The sequence below is a fragment of the Lithobates pipiens genome, unplaced genomic scaffold, assembly GCF_037356315.1.
Source record: "Lithobates pipiens isolate NorthernLeopardFrog02 unplaced genomic scaffold, aLitPip1_a1.2 Scaffold_22, whole genome shotgun sequence".
In the NCBI taxonomy this organism is placed as follows: Eukaryota; Metazoa; Chordata; class Amphibia; order Anura; family Ranidae; genus Lithobates; species Lithobates pipiens.
Genome location: NW_027507784.1, coordinates 94,292,519 through 94,310,024, shown reverse-complemented (window position 1 = coordinate 94,310,024; position 17,506 = coordinate 94,292,519). Strand labels below are relative to the sequence as shown.

The window sequence follows — 17,506 nt, the reverse complement described above, 5'->3', positions numbered from 1 at the left end:
TATACCTGCCTTCTGTGCTACCCAATTTCTGCAGCCTTTTCACAAAGGAACAATGTAAGCTTTGCTGGATTGATTCGCATGGCTGACAATGATCTTGTACAGTTGGGTTAGAAAGAAAATGGATTATAAGAAATTGCGATCAATAGCACGCCAGTGTGTTTGAAGACTAGTTATCTGATAACCAACAGGCCATTTACAACCCTCTCTGGCTCATTTATCAAAGTTTCTGCTTAAAGGGCGAGTACGTTGTATTTCTAGTGTTCACATATTTCAAAGTATTACCATAAGCTCATTTTCTGTATGACTTTCACATTTTAAAGTTGCTTGCTCTTCCATATTTTTGTTATTTTAAATATAAAGATTTGCATAATAACTACTAGAGAGCTCTGTTTGTGATTTTGCCTAAATCTGAACTCTAAGCAGATATAAAAGAAAAAAATGAATACAGTTCTGTATACAGCAATACACCATTAAATGTAGTTTATTTATCGTACATCATGGGGCACAGAGGATTAAGTCATTACTTAATGGGTTATAGCCAACCTACAGGTGATGGACACTGGTATACCCAATCGAGAAAGTTCACGCCCTATATATCCCCTCCTCCTTCCAGAGCACATCAGTTTTTTCGCCAGTGTCTAAGGTGTTGGTCACGAGTGAAGATGTTTTCTGAGGAGCTCCAGGAGGGATCCATGCTGGATTTAAATAGCCTCCATAGACCAGATCCATCCAAAGTGCCAATGAGGCCTAAGTGGATGGTACCTGGGGCCTCGTATCAGAAGCAGGAGGTTTCACCTGTAATGCCTCTCTTTGTAGGACTGGACCCCAGGAACCCAGGGCTTAGGTCTTGGTACATTACTTTCCTGGTGGGGTGCTTTACAGGTCCAAGGGAGTTGGAACCCCTGAAATCTAGGGACCCGGTCCTTGAAGGTTTGCTAAACGCAGCCTGCCATGATGGGTGAAGGTTGGATTGTTTGATAATTCAGCAAATCCTGCGGTGGGGGTAAGGTAAGGGAAGAAACTTAGGTACTAAAAACACCTGTATTCTTCCATTAGGGACATTTTTTGCCATGCCTTAATTCTCCACTAGAGGGAGTCTATGCACATACCTTACTCTATTGTCTTCACTTTAAAGCTCAGTCTGTGTGTGTGTGGCAGCAGCCGCGCGTGCAGGGGGATTCCTCTTAAGTAAAAGAAATGTGTTTATATGTTTTCTTTCTCCACCCTGAAGGGACGAGAGGGTTAGGGGGACATCAGCGGTGTACCCCCTTATGTTACCCCCCGCCGCGGGGGTGCGGAGGTCCCTCTGGTACTGCTAATATTGTTAGCTATTGTTACTGTTGACTGCTATTACTGTTGTTGTGTGCCTGCTGCTAAACAAGTCTTTGCCTCCCCCTCCCGTGTTGGATCTGTAGACCCGAAAGCACCACGCACCAGCGCAGTAACATTTTTAAATGAAAAGAGGGGTGGATTTTTTCCCTGGAGGGGGGCGGGCCTAAGTACAGTCCTGTGAACGTCCACAGGGATGCACGGCAGGCAAAAACAGATAAAACTACAGCTGTGACAGTCTCTCTTCGGCTGACATGGAGGAAACAAGCAGCCTGCACACAGGGACACAGGAGCTGTGGGACACATGAGGGTTGCAAGCTAGCATTCCTAATACAGAAAGGACACTTTTTTCCAAGCACCAGGCTGAACTTTATAGCTCCTTTATTTGTTTATATTCATTATATTCAGCGATTAAGTGCAATTGTTATAGTGCCTCTGTTTTTGTGCTTAGGACTATGCCTTCCAAAAAAGACAGCACAAAGACCAAAAAAGTACTAAAGGTTTAACCTCCAGGTGCTAGGATCTCAAGTCGAATTTCCACTCTGTCATCCTCGCCTGACTTACCAGTTATGGCAAGCCAGGGTGAGCCATTGGAACAAATTGATGGTGCAACTGCTTCTCACATCTCGGCCCCTGTATACGTGACTGAAGATATCCTTTCCTCCACCCTGCAGGGTCTGGAAGGAAGATTAGCGGCTTTAATCGAATCCTCCATTCAAATGGATAGGAAGCATGCTAGATCCCCCACCCCCACTTCAGAACCTTTGCAAGAGGAACAGTGGGCTCAGGATGAGTTGTTACCCTCAGTCTATCAGGAGGAAAATAAAACTGATGATTCCTCTGTGAAGGAAACAACGTTACCTTTTTCAGCCTCACAATCTGACAAATTGCTGATACAAACTCTTAGGCCGCGTACACACGGGCGGACTGTCTGCCCAACTTAGTCCGCCGAAACACATTTGAGCGGACAGTCCGCTCGTGTGTGGGCTTCAGCGGACTTTTTCAGCGGACTGTCTGACGAACAAAGTCTTACGGAATTTCCGTAAAACTGTCCGTCCAAACTTGGTTTGAGCGGACAGTCCGCCCGTGTATGTGCCAGTCCGCTGTACTTTCGAAAGAGCGGACTTTTCCCGCCCGGAGAAAAGTCTGCTCATTTCGAGCGCGTCTCCAGGTAGGCGGGGCCCGCGACGGAGACGTCGCTGGCCCCGCCGCCTTGTATGGACTTAAAGGGGAACCCCAACGCCGAAAAAAAATCGGCGTGGGGGTTCCCCCAAGTCCACAACAGACCCTTGTCCGAGCACGCTACCCGGCCGGCTAGCAAAGGGGGGCGAGCGAGCGCCCCACCTTCTGAGCCGTACCAGGCCGCGTGCCCTCAACATGGGGGGTGCCTTGGGGAAGGGGGGGCCGCGCGGCCCCCCCACCCCAAAGCACCTTGTCCCCATGTTGATGAGGACAAGGGCCTCTTCCCGACAACCCTGGCCGTTGGTTGTCGGGGTCTGCGGGCGGGGGGCTTATCGGAATCCGGGAGCCCCCTTTAATAAGGGGGCCCCGGATACCGGACCCCAACCTATGTGAATGACTATGGGGTACAATGTACCCCTACCCATTCACCTGTGAAAAAAAGTACAAAAAAAAACACAACACAGGGTTAAAATATTTTATTGCACAGCTCCGGGGGTCTTCCGTCTTCGGGGGTCTTCTCGCCGGACTCCTCCGCTATCTTCTTGTAGCTCTTTTGCTAGCGGAGGAGTCCGGCTTTCTTCCTCCCCACCACCGGCCTCTTCTCCCGACTTCGGGGGTCTTGTCCCCCTCTTCGGTTCTTCTGCCGGGCCACCGCGCCTTCTTATAGCTCTTTTACAGGCGGTGGCCTGGTCTTTTGTCGCCGCTGTCGCCACCTTCCGTTCTTCTTCTTCTTCTTCCCCAGGCGATGTTGCCTCGACGATCTCTCCGGCCAGAATGCCAGAGCCGCGCTGCGCGGCCACTTATATAGTGACAATGGGGCGGTGTCACATGGTATATGTCACATGGGTTGGTGTCACATGGTGACCCCGCCCCCTTACGATGTCATAGTCCCCATGTGACATCAACCCATGTGACCAACCCATGTGACATATACCATGTGACACCGCCCCATTGTCACTATATAAGTGGCCGCGCAGCATGGCTCTGGCATTCCGGCCGGAGAGATCGTCGAGGCAACATCTCCTGAGGAAGAAGAAGAAGAAGAAGAAGAAGAATGGAAGGCGGCGACAGCGGCGACAGAAGACCAGGCCACCGCCTGTAAAAGAGCTATAAGAAGGCGCGGTGGCCCGGCAGAAGAACCGAAGAGGGGGACAAGACCCCCGAAGTCGGGAGAAGAGGCCGGCGGCGGGGAGGAAGAAAGCCGGACTCCTCCGCTAGCAAAAGAGCTACAAGAAGATAGCGGAGGAGTCCGGCGAGAAGACCCCCGAAGGCGGAAGACCCCCGGAGCTGTGCAATAAAATATTTTAACCCTGTGTTGTGTTTTTTTTTTACTTTTTTTCACAGGTGAATGGGTAGGGGTACATTGTACCCCATACTCATTCACATAGGGTGGGGGGCCGGTATCCGGGGCCTCCTTATTAAAGGGGGCTCCCGGATTCCGATAAGCCCCCCCCCCCGCAGACCCCGACAACCAACGGCCAGGGTTGTCGGGAAGAGGCCCTTGTCCTCATCAACATGGGGACAAGGTGCTTTGGGGTGGGGGGGCCGCGCGGCCCCCCCTTCCCCAAGGCACCCCCATGTTGAGGGCACGCAGCCTGGTACGGCTCAGGAGGGGGGGGGGCGCTCGCTCGCCCCCCCTTTCCTAGCCGGCCGGGTAGCGTGCTCGGACAAGGGTCTGTTGTGGACTTGGGGGAACCCCCACGCTGATTTTTTTCGGCGTTGGGGTTGCCCTTTAAGTCCATACCAGGCGGCGGGGCCAGCGACGTCTCCGTCGCGGGCCCCGCCTACCTGGAGACACGCTCGAAATGAGCGGACTTTCCTCCACGTGTGTGGGCGAGTCCGTTCATTTCAAAAGTTGAGCGGATTGTTTGACGGACTTAGTCCGCTGTAATTAGTCCGCTCAAAAAGTGCCGTGTGTGGGCAAGTCCGTTCATTCAAAAGTTTGGACGGACTGTCTGTCGGATTGTCTGACGAACTTAGTTGGGCAGACAGTCCGCCCGTGTGTACGCGGCCTAACGGAGATGGTTTGTTCCACTTTCATGTTGCCCCTAATGGAGTCTCCTGACAGATCGTTTTGTTCCTTGGGTTCCTTAAAACCTTCTCAGCTTTTGCATGCGTTTCGTGTCCATGCATTACTAGAACAGCTTGTTTTTGCTGAATGGGATCACCCGGATAAGCATTTTCTCCCTCCTAAGAGATTTTCAGTTCTCTATCCCGTGGAGGAGAAATTCACGAAGAGATTGAAAGTACCAGCAGCTGATGCTGTGAATTCCAGTGTGAATGAAAGCCTAACTTGTCCTGTAGACAATGCACAAATGCTTAAGGATCAGACAAGTTAGAATCCCTGTTAAAATCTTTTTCCTTGGCAAGTGTCGTTACTCAGCCTGCAGTCACTGCAATAAGTGTCTGTCAATACCTAAAGGATTGTAATAGAAATTTGTAAGTTCTGTATATAATTGTATTCCATTTTATATGTATTGCACACTGCTCTCACTGTGCACATGGCACTAATAATGTTTTCAGTACATGTTTTGCGTTCTTTCGAGTCCTGATTAGAGTTAGCCTGCCTATGTAACGCCCATTGTTACCATAAACGTACAATTGTAATATTAATGTGATACCTACGTAATCATGTGTATAAAAACCTTCAAATGCATCATAATAAAAGAGAAAAGTTATTTGGAAAGATTCTGAGCGTATCTTTTGTGTCTGTTCCTTACTGCTGTAGTTATTATTAATTTGGAACCACTAATCAATAGGAGGATAGGAGTTGCCTATCTACAAACTATCTAAGTCAGGACCAATTTAGACAGGCCCTTAAAAAGGTTCCTGCGCAACAAGCCCGGAATTTGGCTGAACTACCAAAAGCATTATGCTTTGCCATAGATGCCATTAAAGATTCTATTCACCAGTCTTCGCGCCTTAGGCTTATGCTTGTACATATGTGTAGAATCCTGTGGTTAAAAAATCGGTCAGCCGAAGCACCATGTAAAACCCTCCTAACTGGGTTCCCTTTTCATGGGGAGCGACTATTTGGAGAACATTTGGACAAATATATCCAAACAATTTCTAGTGGGAAAAGTACTCTTTTACCAGTCAAAAGAAAGTATAAACGCCCTTCATTTAAACAGGCTCTTTTATGGTACCAAAGCCAAATGGAGATGTCAGCCCATTCTAGATCTAAAAAAATCGAAATCAGTTACAGAAGATCTGCTCCTTTCGCATGGAGATGATCAGGTCAGTAGTTTCTATCCTTCTAGGAGGAGAACTTCTGGCGTCAATCAACATCAGGGATGCATATCTGCATGTCCCTATATTTCCCGCTCACCAAAAGTTTCTGCGGTTCGAGTTAGAACAGCATTTCCAGTCTGTATACAAGAAATGAGTGAAGATGTCCTTTGTGTTACTCTGAGTAAATAAAAATGGTATCTTAGGGTAAAAATCGGTGATATTAATGTGTAAAACCAGCAGCAAGACCCAAAAGTATTCACAATACACAATCGTGAAAATAAATGCTAAAGTGATCTTGCGCGGTCATATAAAATCACCAAAAGCACAATTGTGCTTGGGCAGCCACGGATGACTTTGCTTTGTCTTTCAGGTTCTGAAAGATAAAGCAAAAATCATCCATGGCTGCCCAAGAACAGATCTTTCTCTTCAATTCTGGAACTGTAGACCTTCCCCAGATGAAGTCACGAGACGTGACGTAACGCATAGGGAGTGGCCTTAAGCAGGCGAATACCAGAAGTAATGTGAGAAGGCGCTCTGAGCGCAGATACTTCTGTTTATTGGCCTATTTTAACTGTTTTTAATGTAAGAGTCCAATTTACAATACTTTAATATATTCTCAGTTTATTTAAACGTACTACACCATTGGAGGCATTTTTTCTCTTCTCTATATAATTTAACTATCTACACTGTACTGGAATATATCATGACATCTACATGGAGATAAATAGAATGTGTGGAGAAGCCGCTAGAGCCATGGTTAATGGATGGGAATCTGATTAGGTACCATCTGGATGCTGTACCTGGTGATATCTGTTGATGATGATTTCTTCATATATATGAGGTGAGAGTTCTGTGAGACCACTGCCATTAGGAACCCACCTGTGGAGTTGTTTGTGGACTTTTCTAGTTTTTTTTTCCATTCTTGCACTTAGTCACCTTTTATACATCCACCTTTTGAACTTTATTCTCCTGGAAGGACTATCATGTTCTATTCATCGTTTATATAATTTATCCTGTTTTAGTTCACTTTAACGTATGGAGTGATTTATGCAGGGTGCACATCCTTCTGGAAATATTTCACTTTGAGGGTGCACATCCTTCTGGTACACTTAGATGATACACTTGAAGTGCATATTTCACATGTGCACTTTATTTTTGTTCTCATTTGCACTTTATATATTGGCACTTTTTAGAAACTGTTTGATACAATTGTGCTTTTGGTGATTTTATATGACCACACAAGATCACTTTAGCATTTATTTCAAGTTTATTTCCAGCACTCCGGGTGTTCACAAAGGTGCTGGCTCCACCTCTAGCCAGGTTAAGTGCACAGGGCATAACAGTCAAAACTATTCAAGCTTTAGACTTGCCAATGCGGCTGTCCCCAAGGGTGTCACAAAGCCTCAATTGGTGGTTACTAACTCAGAATCTGCTGAAAGGAAAATCCTTCAGACCAATTATCTGGAAAGTGGTAACGACAGATGCCAGCCTTTTAGGCTGGGGAGCAGTACTAGAAAAGACAACTGTCCAGGGACAGTGGTCAAGAGCCCAAAGAACCTTGTTCATCAATATCCTAGAGATTAGGGCAGTGCATCAGGCTCTAAAGGCCTGGACTTTCCGTTTACGGGATTGTCCTGTCAGGATCCAATCCGAGAATGCCACAGCTGTTGCCTATATCAATCACTAAGGGGGCACAAAGGGTCTCTAGTGCAGAGAGAGGTGAACCATATTCTAACTTGGGCAGAAAGGAATGTTCCGTGCCTACTGGCAGTCTTCATTCCGGGATTAGAGAATTGTCAGGCGGACTACTTAAGTTGCCAGCAATTATTCTCTTCACCCCAACATATTTTGGGCTGTTTGCCAAATATGGAGGACTCTGGACATAGATCTTCTAGTGTTCAGGTTCAACATGAAGTTAGTCAACTTTGTGGCTAGAAAAAGGGATCCACTCTCATGCGGAACGGATGCGTTGGTAACCCCCCAGGGATTAGTTCTCACTGATCTATGCATCCCCCCTATTCAGTTGCTGCCTCGACTTCTTTGCAGGATCAAGCTGGAAAGAAATCCAGTAATTCTGGTGGCACCAGCATGACCCAGAAGGTCATGGTATGCAGAAATCATAAAAATGGCAGTGGAGGACCCATGGTCCCTCCCACTATGGCCAGATCTGCTCTCAAAGGGGCCGATATTCCATACTACCTTACGTTCTCTAAATTTAATGGCTTGGCTATTGAAACCCACATTTTGAATAAACGTGGTCTCTCCGGGTCAGTTATCTCTACCCCGATTAATGCAAGGAAGCCAGCTTCCATAACCATATATTATAGAGCCTGGAGGGCTTATGTTTCCTAGTGTGAATCCAAGGGTTGGCACCCTTCGAGATATATCAGGTAGAATTCTTGCCTTTCTACAATTAGGGGTAGAAATTAAATTAGTCTTGAGTACTATTAAAGGCCAAGTCTCAGTTTTATTAGTCTTATTTCAAAGACCAATTGCTACACATTCTTTAGACCGATGTTTTATGCAAGGGGTGATGTGGCTTAATCCACCCGGCAAACCTCCCTTGAACCCTTGGGTCTTGAACTTAGTTTTGTCTGTGTTACAAAAACAGCCATTTGAACCGATACAACATATTTCCTTAGTCCTTTTGACAAGGAAGTTGGTATTTTTGCTTGCTATATCCTCAGCAAGGAGGGTTTCGGAATTGGCTGCTCTTTCTTGTAAAGAGCCATATTTGATTTTTCACGAGGACAGAGTGGTGTTATGCCCTCGTCGAGACTTTTTGCCGAAAGTGGTTTCAGGTTTTCACCTGAACCAAGATATTGTCCTGCCATCATTTTTTCCAAAACCATGTTCCAGGGAATAAAATTCACTACATTGTCTTGATGTGGTGAGATCAGTGAAAATCTATTTAAAGGCAACTGCTCAGATTCGTAAGACGGATGTCTTATTTATTCTGCCAGAGGGTCCTAAGAAAAGACAGGCAGCATTGAAATCCACTGTTGCTAAGTGGATTCGGCAACTTATAATTCAAACTTATGATTTAAGGGGTAAGATTCCCCCTTTTCAAGTTAAGGCACACTCTACAATGGCGGTTAGAGCTTCTTGGGCAGTGTGTCATCAGGCCTCCATGGCTCAGATCTGTAAAGCTGCAACTTGGTCTTCAGTGCATACATTCACAAAATATTATCAGCTGGATGTAAGGAGGTATGAGGATATCACCTTTGGGCGCAGTGTGCTGCAGGCAGCAGTATAGGTCCTCAAGTCTGGGGGTACCCTCCGGGTTGTCTCCCTCCCCTCAAGTAGCATTGCTATGGGACGTCCCATTAAGTAATTACTTAAGGCTCTGTGTCCCATGATGTACGATAAATAAAATAGGATTTTTATAACAGCTTACCTATAAAATCCTTTTCTTGGAGTACATCATGGGACACAGAGGTCCCTTCCCTCTTTTTTGGGATTTAAGTATATTGCTTTGCTACGGAAACTGATGTACTCCTGGAAGGAGGAGGGGTTATATAGGGGGTGAACTTCCTGGATTGGGTATACCAGTGTCCATCACCTGAAGGTGGCCTATAACCCATTAAGGTAATTACTTAAGGCTCTATGTCCCATCATGTACTCCAAGAAAAGGATGTTATAGGTAAGTAGTTATAAAAATCCTATTATTTTAAATGCAAGCAATTTTATGTACTTGGTATCAGCCTCTTGCAGTCCCTGTACAGCAGAACTCAGGGTGGGGGAAGGAGAAGCAGAACAAGAACTTAATCCGTTGTGCAGCAGTGCTGATAAGAGGAGAAAGTAGAGTGATAAAGAGACAAAATCATCAGTCTGCTTTCCCATTCAATATCCGGCCACAGGCAGGGGAAGGACAAGACCTATACGTGTTATTAAACTGTAGAAAAGAAAAATAAGCTCTCCTGCTCTGCCAGACAGGACTGTGCTGTATGGCAGGGCTGTGCAAATCTTCAGGACTGGATGGACAGAAATAGAAATGTTTTTTGAGGTAAAACAGACTCCTTTTATATAATGTGTCAATCTTTTGAGCTTTTTGCCTAGAGTTAGACTTTAAGCTGGGTTCACACTATTTCAAATTGGATGTGGCTTTCTTAGCATCCAATGCATAGCAGGAGATTGTGACTTGCTCTCTATGGAGTCGGTTCACACATCTCCACAGAGGCTCTGGTGTGAATCATACAAGAGCCCTGTGTGTCTTTTGGTCTGTTTCAGGTCTGAATTTAGCCCAAAACTTGGGCTCAAATCAGACCTGAAATGGTGAATGGAGACGCACCGGACTCCTGCTGTGAGCCGCTGCGTTCTCCAGTGTGGACCCATCCTCAAACAACTGTTGAGAAGAAATATTACTCACAAAGATAGTACTTTGGTTTCAATGAGTCAGCCAACTTAAGCCCCGTACACACGATCAGACTTTCCAACGGGAAATGTTGGATATCAGGCTGTTGTTGGAAAATCCGACCGTGTGTATGCTCCATCGGACAATTGTTGTTGGACTTTCCATCAACAAATGTTGGGTAGCATGTTTCCAAATTTTCTGTCAACAAATGTGTGTTGTTGGATTTTCAGATCGTGTGTACACAAGTCCGTCGGACAAAAGTCCAAAGTACAAACACGCATGCTCGGAAGCAGAAGCGGTCGGTCTTGTAAAATAGCGTTCGTAATGGAGAATTATGGAGAATTATCATTCGTAACGTGGCAAATTATTAAATCTCCAAATGCAGCGCACAATTCTCTTCTTCTTTAATAAATGGGATAATAATGAAGCTGCTTTGCTGGTGATACTGATGTAGTTATTGCAAACACATTTTCAAAGGCTTTTTTTCTGGTGATATCAAGAATAATATTATTATGTTTTTTTTGTTTTGTTTTTTATTTGTGCAAGTTACCCACAACACCATTATCCCCTAGTTTATACGATCAAAGATACAACTATGTTGATGTCTCTTGTCAATTGTACATTGTATTTTTTAAACTGTAACTGCCTACTCCCAAACTGTCATTTGAAGTAAAACACATAGCCAAGTATTATTCTCCCTAATATTGTGCATTAACAAAAAAATACAAATGCTATCTGCCAATAGAACTTAACCAAAAAGTGCATTCTATGCATCCAAAAATGGCAAAGGAATAACTCAAAGGCCAATAATAAATAACACATTATCTCCTCCGATTCCGTAACATGTCTGGTTGATGAACGGCCGTTCAGAAACAAACTGAAAAGCATGAAATGAAAAACATGAATAAACACTCACCAAACTTCTACTAACAGGAAACTAGCAGAAGGAGCCCAAAGGGTGGCGCTAAAGAGCTGAAAAAACACTTTGTACGTCACTAAGTTTGTAATTGTTGGCCAACATTTGTGTGACCGTGTGTATGCAAAACAAGTTTTAGCCAACACCCTTCGGACAAAATCTCACGGTTTTGTTGTCGGAAAGTCTGATTGTGTGTATGAGGAATAAGACTTGCAGAGAGGAGAAGCACAACCATTGTGGAGCACTGCTACACAGTGCAAGGATGCAGGGGCTGTGTATGTAACGAGCTAGAAAGGTTGTTGCCTGTGCATATAGGATTATAAATCAGCCATAAAAAATGATATTTTTGGTATTAATAGCACACACATTTACACAACTGATTTCTTTTACAGATACTGTAAAAACACTGAAAAAACTGTCAGGTTAGGCTCCGTTAAAGAAGCTTTCTTTTTAATTTAAAAAATTTTATGGGTAACTTCACAGTGAGTACAGTGAGATTTGGAAATTTCAGTCACATGGCTAAAATAAAGGACGTAATTGTATGAAAGTCAGACAGTCTACCCACTTTATTGTAACCCAAGTTCTTAGCAGTCCACTGCAGACAGAGATCCTTACATGTGCAGTGTGAGTGCAGTCTAAAGCCTATTCTGTGCAACTGTTTAGATTCAAAATGATAAACTATTATATTGAATTTTGGTTGTGATTAAGAGCGCCCGATGAACTTGGTACTGACACCAATACATCTAGCTTCCTGTATAAAACAGTAACAAGGAGTGCCCAACGTGGGTGTGTTTTAGAATATGTCTCCAGCATCACAAACTGGAAAGAAAAAATATGTTCCCAAATTACTAATAGGGAATGGACTGGACTGTTGAACTACAGTAGTGTATGAATACAAACCTGAAGACCTTGGCAAGTAGACCTCTTTTTTGTAAGCACTTTAATTAAGGTGTCATTTTTAACTTTGGTTGGAATGTATGAATATACAGTAGTGGGCTACAAGTTTTAGGCAGATATGAAAAAATGCTGTAAAGTAAGAATGCTCACAAAAATATATATTTTAATTGTTTATTTTTATCAATTTACAAAATGCTAAGTGAGAGAACAGAAGAACAAGGAGCCCTGGAAGTGATGGTTTGGTCCCTACAGAGCCCTAATTTCATTATCACAGCATCTGTCTGAAGATATAGAAGGACCAAATCCACAGAAGATCTGTGGTTAGATCTCTAAATTATTTGGAACAACCTACCCACCAAGGTCCTTCAAAAACTGTGCGCACAAGCACTGTTTGTACCTAGAAGAATAGATGCCGGTTTGGAGCCAAAAGGTGCTCACATCAAATATCGATTTTGTTTCAATTTCTCTCCTGTTGATTTACTTTCCATTTTGTTAATTGATAAAAATAAACTATTAACACTTATATTTCTGTAAGCATTCTTAATTTACAGCATGTTTTCAAACATGCCTTAAAATGTTTGCATATTACTGTACATTATGTTTTACAAGACTGAGTAGGTCACCACTAAAGCCCAAAATAAATAATTTTACCTCCGTCATTTAAAGCTTTCAATTATGTAACCATGGGTTTTAGAACTTACACATTAATCCAAAATGGTCAACATGAAGCAAAGCTCTACTGAAAACATGGCAATTTTGACAGCACAGGTTAGTCTGTGGAATACTATTTCTCAAGATAAAGCTGCCAGCCAGTGTCTAAACAGTACAGGAGAAAATATTTTAAAGCATTAATATTGATGACTGGGTAATCCTTAAATATTCAGTTCCCATTTAAACGCCTTTCCTCTTAGTGACCTGCATCCAGAGATAGTCTCAGGGATAAAAGATTTATTTTAGTAGTTTCAATATTTATCATTTCATATAGTCCCAAACAAAGATTTTAAGTGGCCTGCCCTGTGATCTGCCCATGCAGAGCAAAACAATAGGTTCACCTTAATACTCACCTCCACAACAGTACAAACATACATTCCTTTATAACCCTGTCAGTCAGTTCAGTTACCTGGAGCAAAGGAAACCCCGTGTAAGCTATTGGTTGCTGGATTGGCCTAACACTGACACATGGAGTGAATCCTCCATACTGGCTACAAGGTGTTTCCTTCAGCTTCCGGGGGGTCCGTAAAGCCGAAAAGGAAAGTAGAGGTAAGTATATGTTGGGAGCAGGGATGAGCTTTGTGTTCGAGTCAAACTCATGTTCGACTCGAACATTGGCTGTTCGCCAGTTCGCCGAACAGCGAAAAATTTTGGGTGTTCACGGCAAATTCAAAAGCAGAGGAACACCCTTTAAAAGTCTATGGGAGAAATCAAAAGTGCTAATTTTAAAGGCTTATATGCTGGTATTGTCATAAAAAGTGTTTGGGGACCTGGGTCCTGCCCCAGGGAACATGTATCAATGCAAAAAAAAGTTTTAAAAATTGCGTTTTTTTTGGGAACAGTGATTTTAATAATGCTTAAAGTTAAACAATAAAAGTGTAATATTGCTTTAAATTTCGTACCTGGGGGGTGTCTATAGTATGCCTGTAAAGGGGCACATGTTTCCCGTGTTTAGAACAGTCTGACATGAAAATAACATTTCTAAAGGAAATAAAAAGTAATCTAAAACTACTCGTGGCTACAATGAATTGTCGGTCCGCAATACACATAAAAGTTCATTGATAAAAACAGCATGGGGATTTCCCCACAGGGGAACCCCGAACCAAAAAAAAAAAAAAGGCATGGGGGTCCCCCTCAAAATCAATACCAGACCCTTCAGGTCTGGTATTACCAATTCACATGGGGGGCGGGATCTGGGGGCCCCCTTGTTAAAGGGTGCTTCCAGATTCTGATAAGCCTCCCGCTCGCAGAACCCCACAACCACCGAGCAACGGTTGTGGGGATGAGGCCCTTCTCCCCATCAAAATGGGGACAAGGTGCTTTGAGGGGATACCCTCAATGGGATACCAATGTTGAGGGCATGTGGCTTGGTATGGTTCAGGAGGGGGGCACTCTCTCGTCCCCCCTCTTTTCCTGTGGCCTGCCAGGTTGCCTGCTTGGATAAGGGTCTGGTATGGATTTTTGGGGGGACCCCACGCCATTTTCTTTTTACATTTTGGGTGGTTGAGTGGTTTTAAGTGACTTTTTTGTTCCTTTAGAAATGTAATTTTGCTGTCAGACTGTTCTAAACACGGAAACATGTGCCCCTTTACAGACATACTATAGACACCCCCAGGCAAGAAATTTAAAGGAATATTACACTTTTATTTTTCACTTTAAGCATTATTAAAATCACTGCTCCCGAAAAAACTTTTTAAAACTTTTTTTTGCATTGATACATGTCGCCTGGGGCAGGACCCAGGTCCCCAAACACTTTTTATACCATGCATATAAGCCTTTAAAAATAGTACTTTTGATTATTCATGTTTGTGTCCTATAGACTTTAACGGTGTTTGCGTGCTCAAACAAATTTTTTGCTTGTTCTCTTGTTCTGGTGCGAACCGAACAGGGGGGTTGGTCGGCTCATCCCTAGTTGGGAGTTTATATGGAACCAAAGTACACCTGTTGCTTCATCCGGAAAGGGCAGACCAAAGGTTTGCTTTAACCCTTTCACCATCAGACCTTTTTATTGCCAAAAATCGTAAAATCTACATCCATGTCATGGAAATGACTTAAAACCCCTAAATATAATATATTATTTTTAAATCATAGACACTATAAAATTAAAAGGTAGCTGCGATTTTTAATTTTTTAACATTTTTTTGACATTATTGGGCAGGTGACAGCTACTCTTTATGGAGACATCAGGGGTCTTTTAAAGGTTTCAGTATAATGAACTTCTGACATCTGGAATCCCCACAAGACCATAAAAGTTAAATGCACAGCACTGCGTACAATCAGGTTATGAGCAGGAGACCAGTATACCCATCAATCATCGACTGTCTTGTCCAGTAAAGTCCCTGATAAACATCCCAGTTTTTGCAAGACATTAAGCCAATTCAAGCATGGCTTTGTATTATCGACTTATGTACGTTTTAAAAACCAAATACTGATGAGTACATGCAAGCATTAGAAGTGCTAATTATCAATCACAGGGCACATTTCTTTTTCAGTACAGGCCTTTCAGTCAGCATGAAACAAGCTCAGAGTTATCTGGTCAGAAGAAATGTGGAGACCAGACTGGCCAGTTTTTTTCTCATAACAAAAGTTTCTATTACTGATCTAAGTATCTTCCCCATTTTCTTGCCTTAAGATACTCATAAACATGGCATAACAATGGCCTTAGTAGGATCATACAACAAACATCATGTGTACAGGTGGTGGAAGATCATTCTTAAAGCATAACTCCATCCAACATTTTTTTTTATAGTTTTGAATACAAAAATGAGTTGCATTCTCTGCTAGCATTTAACTGTGATCTATTCCTGAAGGCAAGATTCACCCTTTCTGTTTGTAATGGTGACCATCCCTACTGCAAGAGAGAGTAACTTGAATACATCTTAGCCCTTGTACACACGGTCGGAGATTCCGACAACCAAATCCGTCGGATTTTGTCCGTCGGATCTTGTCCGAAACTGTTGCATACACACGGTCGGACAAAGTTGTTGAAAAATCCGATCTTTCAGAACGTGATGACGTAATTTCGTTACGATGGGACTACGTTCAGGCTAGTAGCCAATAGCTTTGATGTAGGAATTTGATCTGAGCATGCGTGGCACTTTGTCCGATCGGAATTCTCTACACATGATCGAAGTATGTCCTATCGGACCAGTTTGTCGGAAAATATTTCCAGAAAGTTGGAAAATTTGGTCCGTCGGATATTCCGACGGAAACAGTCCGATGCATACCACACACAGTCGGATTATCCGACAACAGGGTCCAATAGGACACATTCCGACGGATTCTCCGACCGTGTGTACAAGGGCTTACAGTTGTCACTGAAACAGGAGCAATCTACCATTGGAGACATATGTCCTCCAGAGGTGGTATTTCCTCACATTTTTGGGAGTTTGCCGCTTACTTTGTGTTATATTTCTGTGATAAGAAATGCAGGGAAATTTCCCTAATGGAGCACAGACCACAATAAAGACCTGACAGAGATTGTAACTCTTATAAGTAGAGCTACACTTTATAATTAGTTAAAAATCAATGTCCTTCCTACAAAGCTATTCAATTCACATTCACTCAGTTATGTGAGCCCTCACACTACACAAATCTAAAAAGAACTGATTGTAATGTGTGTGGCTAGCTTTACTACCAATCAACTACTGTACATTTTTTTCTGCCACCTTGCTTTATCGGAGATCATGGTATTTGGCTAGTCCTTCCCACTCAAACATAAATGATTGGGCAATCTAAGCATGCATATTAACCACTTCAGCCCCGGACCATTTTGTTGGCCAAAGACCAGACCACTTTTTGCGATTCAGCACTGTGTCGCTTTAACTGATAATTGCGCGGTCATGCGAAGTGGCTCCCAAACAAAATTGACATCCTTTTTTTTCCACAAATAGAGCTTTCTTTTGGTGGTATTTGATCACCCCTGCGGTTTTTATTTTTTGCGCTATAAACAAAAATAGAGCGACAATTTTGAAAAAAACACATTATTTTTTACTTTTTGTTATAATAAATATCCCGCAAAAATATATAAAAAAAAATGTTTTCCCTCAGTTTAGGCCGGCACGTATTCTTCTACATATTTTTGGTAAAAAAATTGCAATAAGCGATTATTGATTGGTTTACGCAAAAGTTATAGCGTTTACAAAATAGGGGATAGTTTTATGACATTTTTATTAATAATTTTTTTTTTACTAGTAATGGCGGCGATCAGCAATTTTTATTGTGACTGCGACATTATGGTGGACACATCAGACATTTTTGACACATTTTTGGGACCATTGTCATTTATACAGCAATCACCGCTATACAAATGCAGTGATTCCTGTGTAAATGACACTGGCAGTGAAGGGGTTAACCAGTGAGTGGCAGTGTAGGGGTTAAGTGCTCCTAGGGGTGTGTTACTAACTGTGGGGGGCTGGGCTTTCTTTTAGTGAGCACTGATCTCTACTCCAATCACATGGAGCAGAGATCAGCGTCACTTGTTGCTAGGCAGAACTGGGAGATGCTGTTTACAATGGCATCTCCCAGTTCAGCCGCCCCGTGAGATGATCGTGGGTATGTCCACGGCGATGCGCGTCCTGACCGGCATGCAAGCGTGCCACCGGCGGCGCGATCGCGATGGCAGCGTGGCATTTAAAATTGGACGTACCAGTACGCCAATATGCCTGCCCGTGCCATTCTGCTGGCGTACATCGGCGTGCGCCGGTCGGGAAGTGGTTAATGGAAAGAATTGGTAAATACTGCCTGTATGTCCAGCCCATAGTTTTTGGATAGTTTTAATCGCGTAGGAAACTGGATTTTACCTAAATCAAACATTTGACATTCTTGTGTGTAAAAGTTTGGGCCTTTGCATGTTTTATTACACTTGTCTGTATTGCAAGTAGTAA

At 43.3% G+C, this 17,506-nt stretch overlaps 1 protein-coding gene across 3 annotated transcripts in view; it reads right to left on the bottom strand.

Annotated features, from left to right (window-relative positions):
• Window positions 1-17,506, bottom strand: part of STK39 (serine/threonine kinase 39) — a 531,280-nt gene that overhangs the window by 85,209 nt on the left and 428,565 nt on the right. The gene's annotated exons all lie outside the window — the stretch shown is intronic.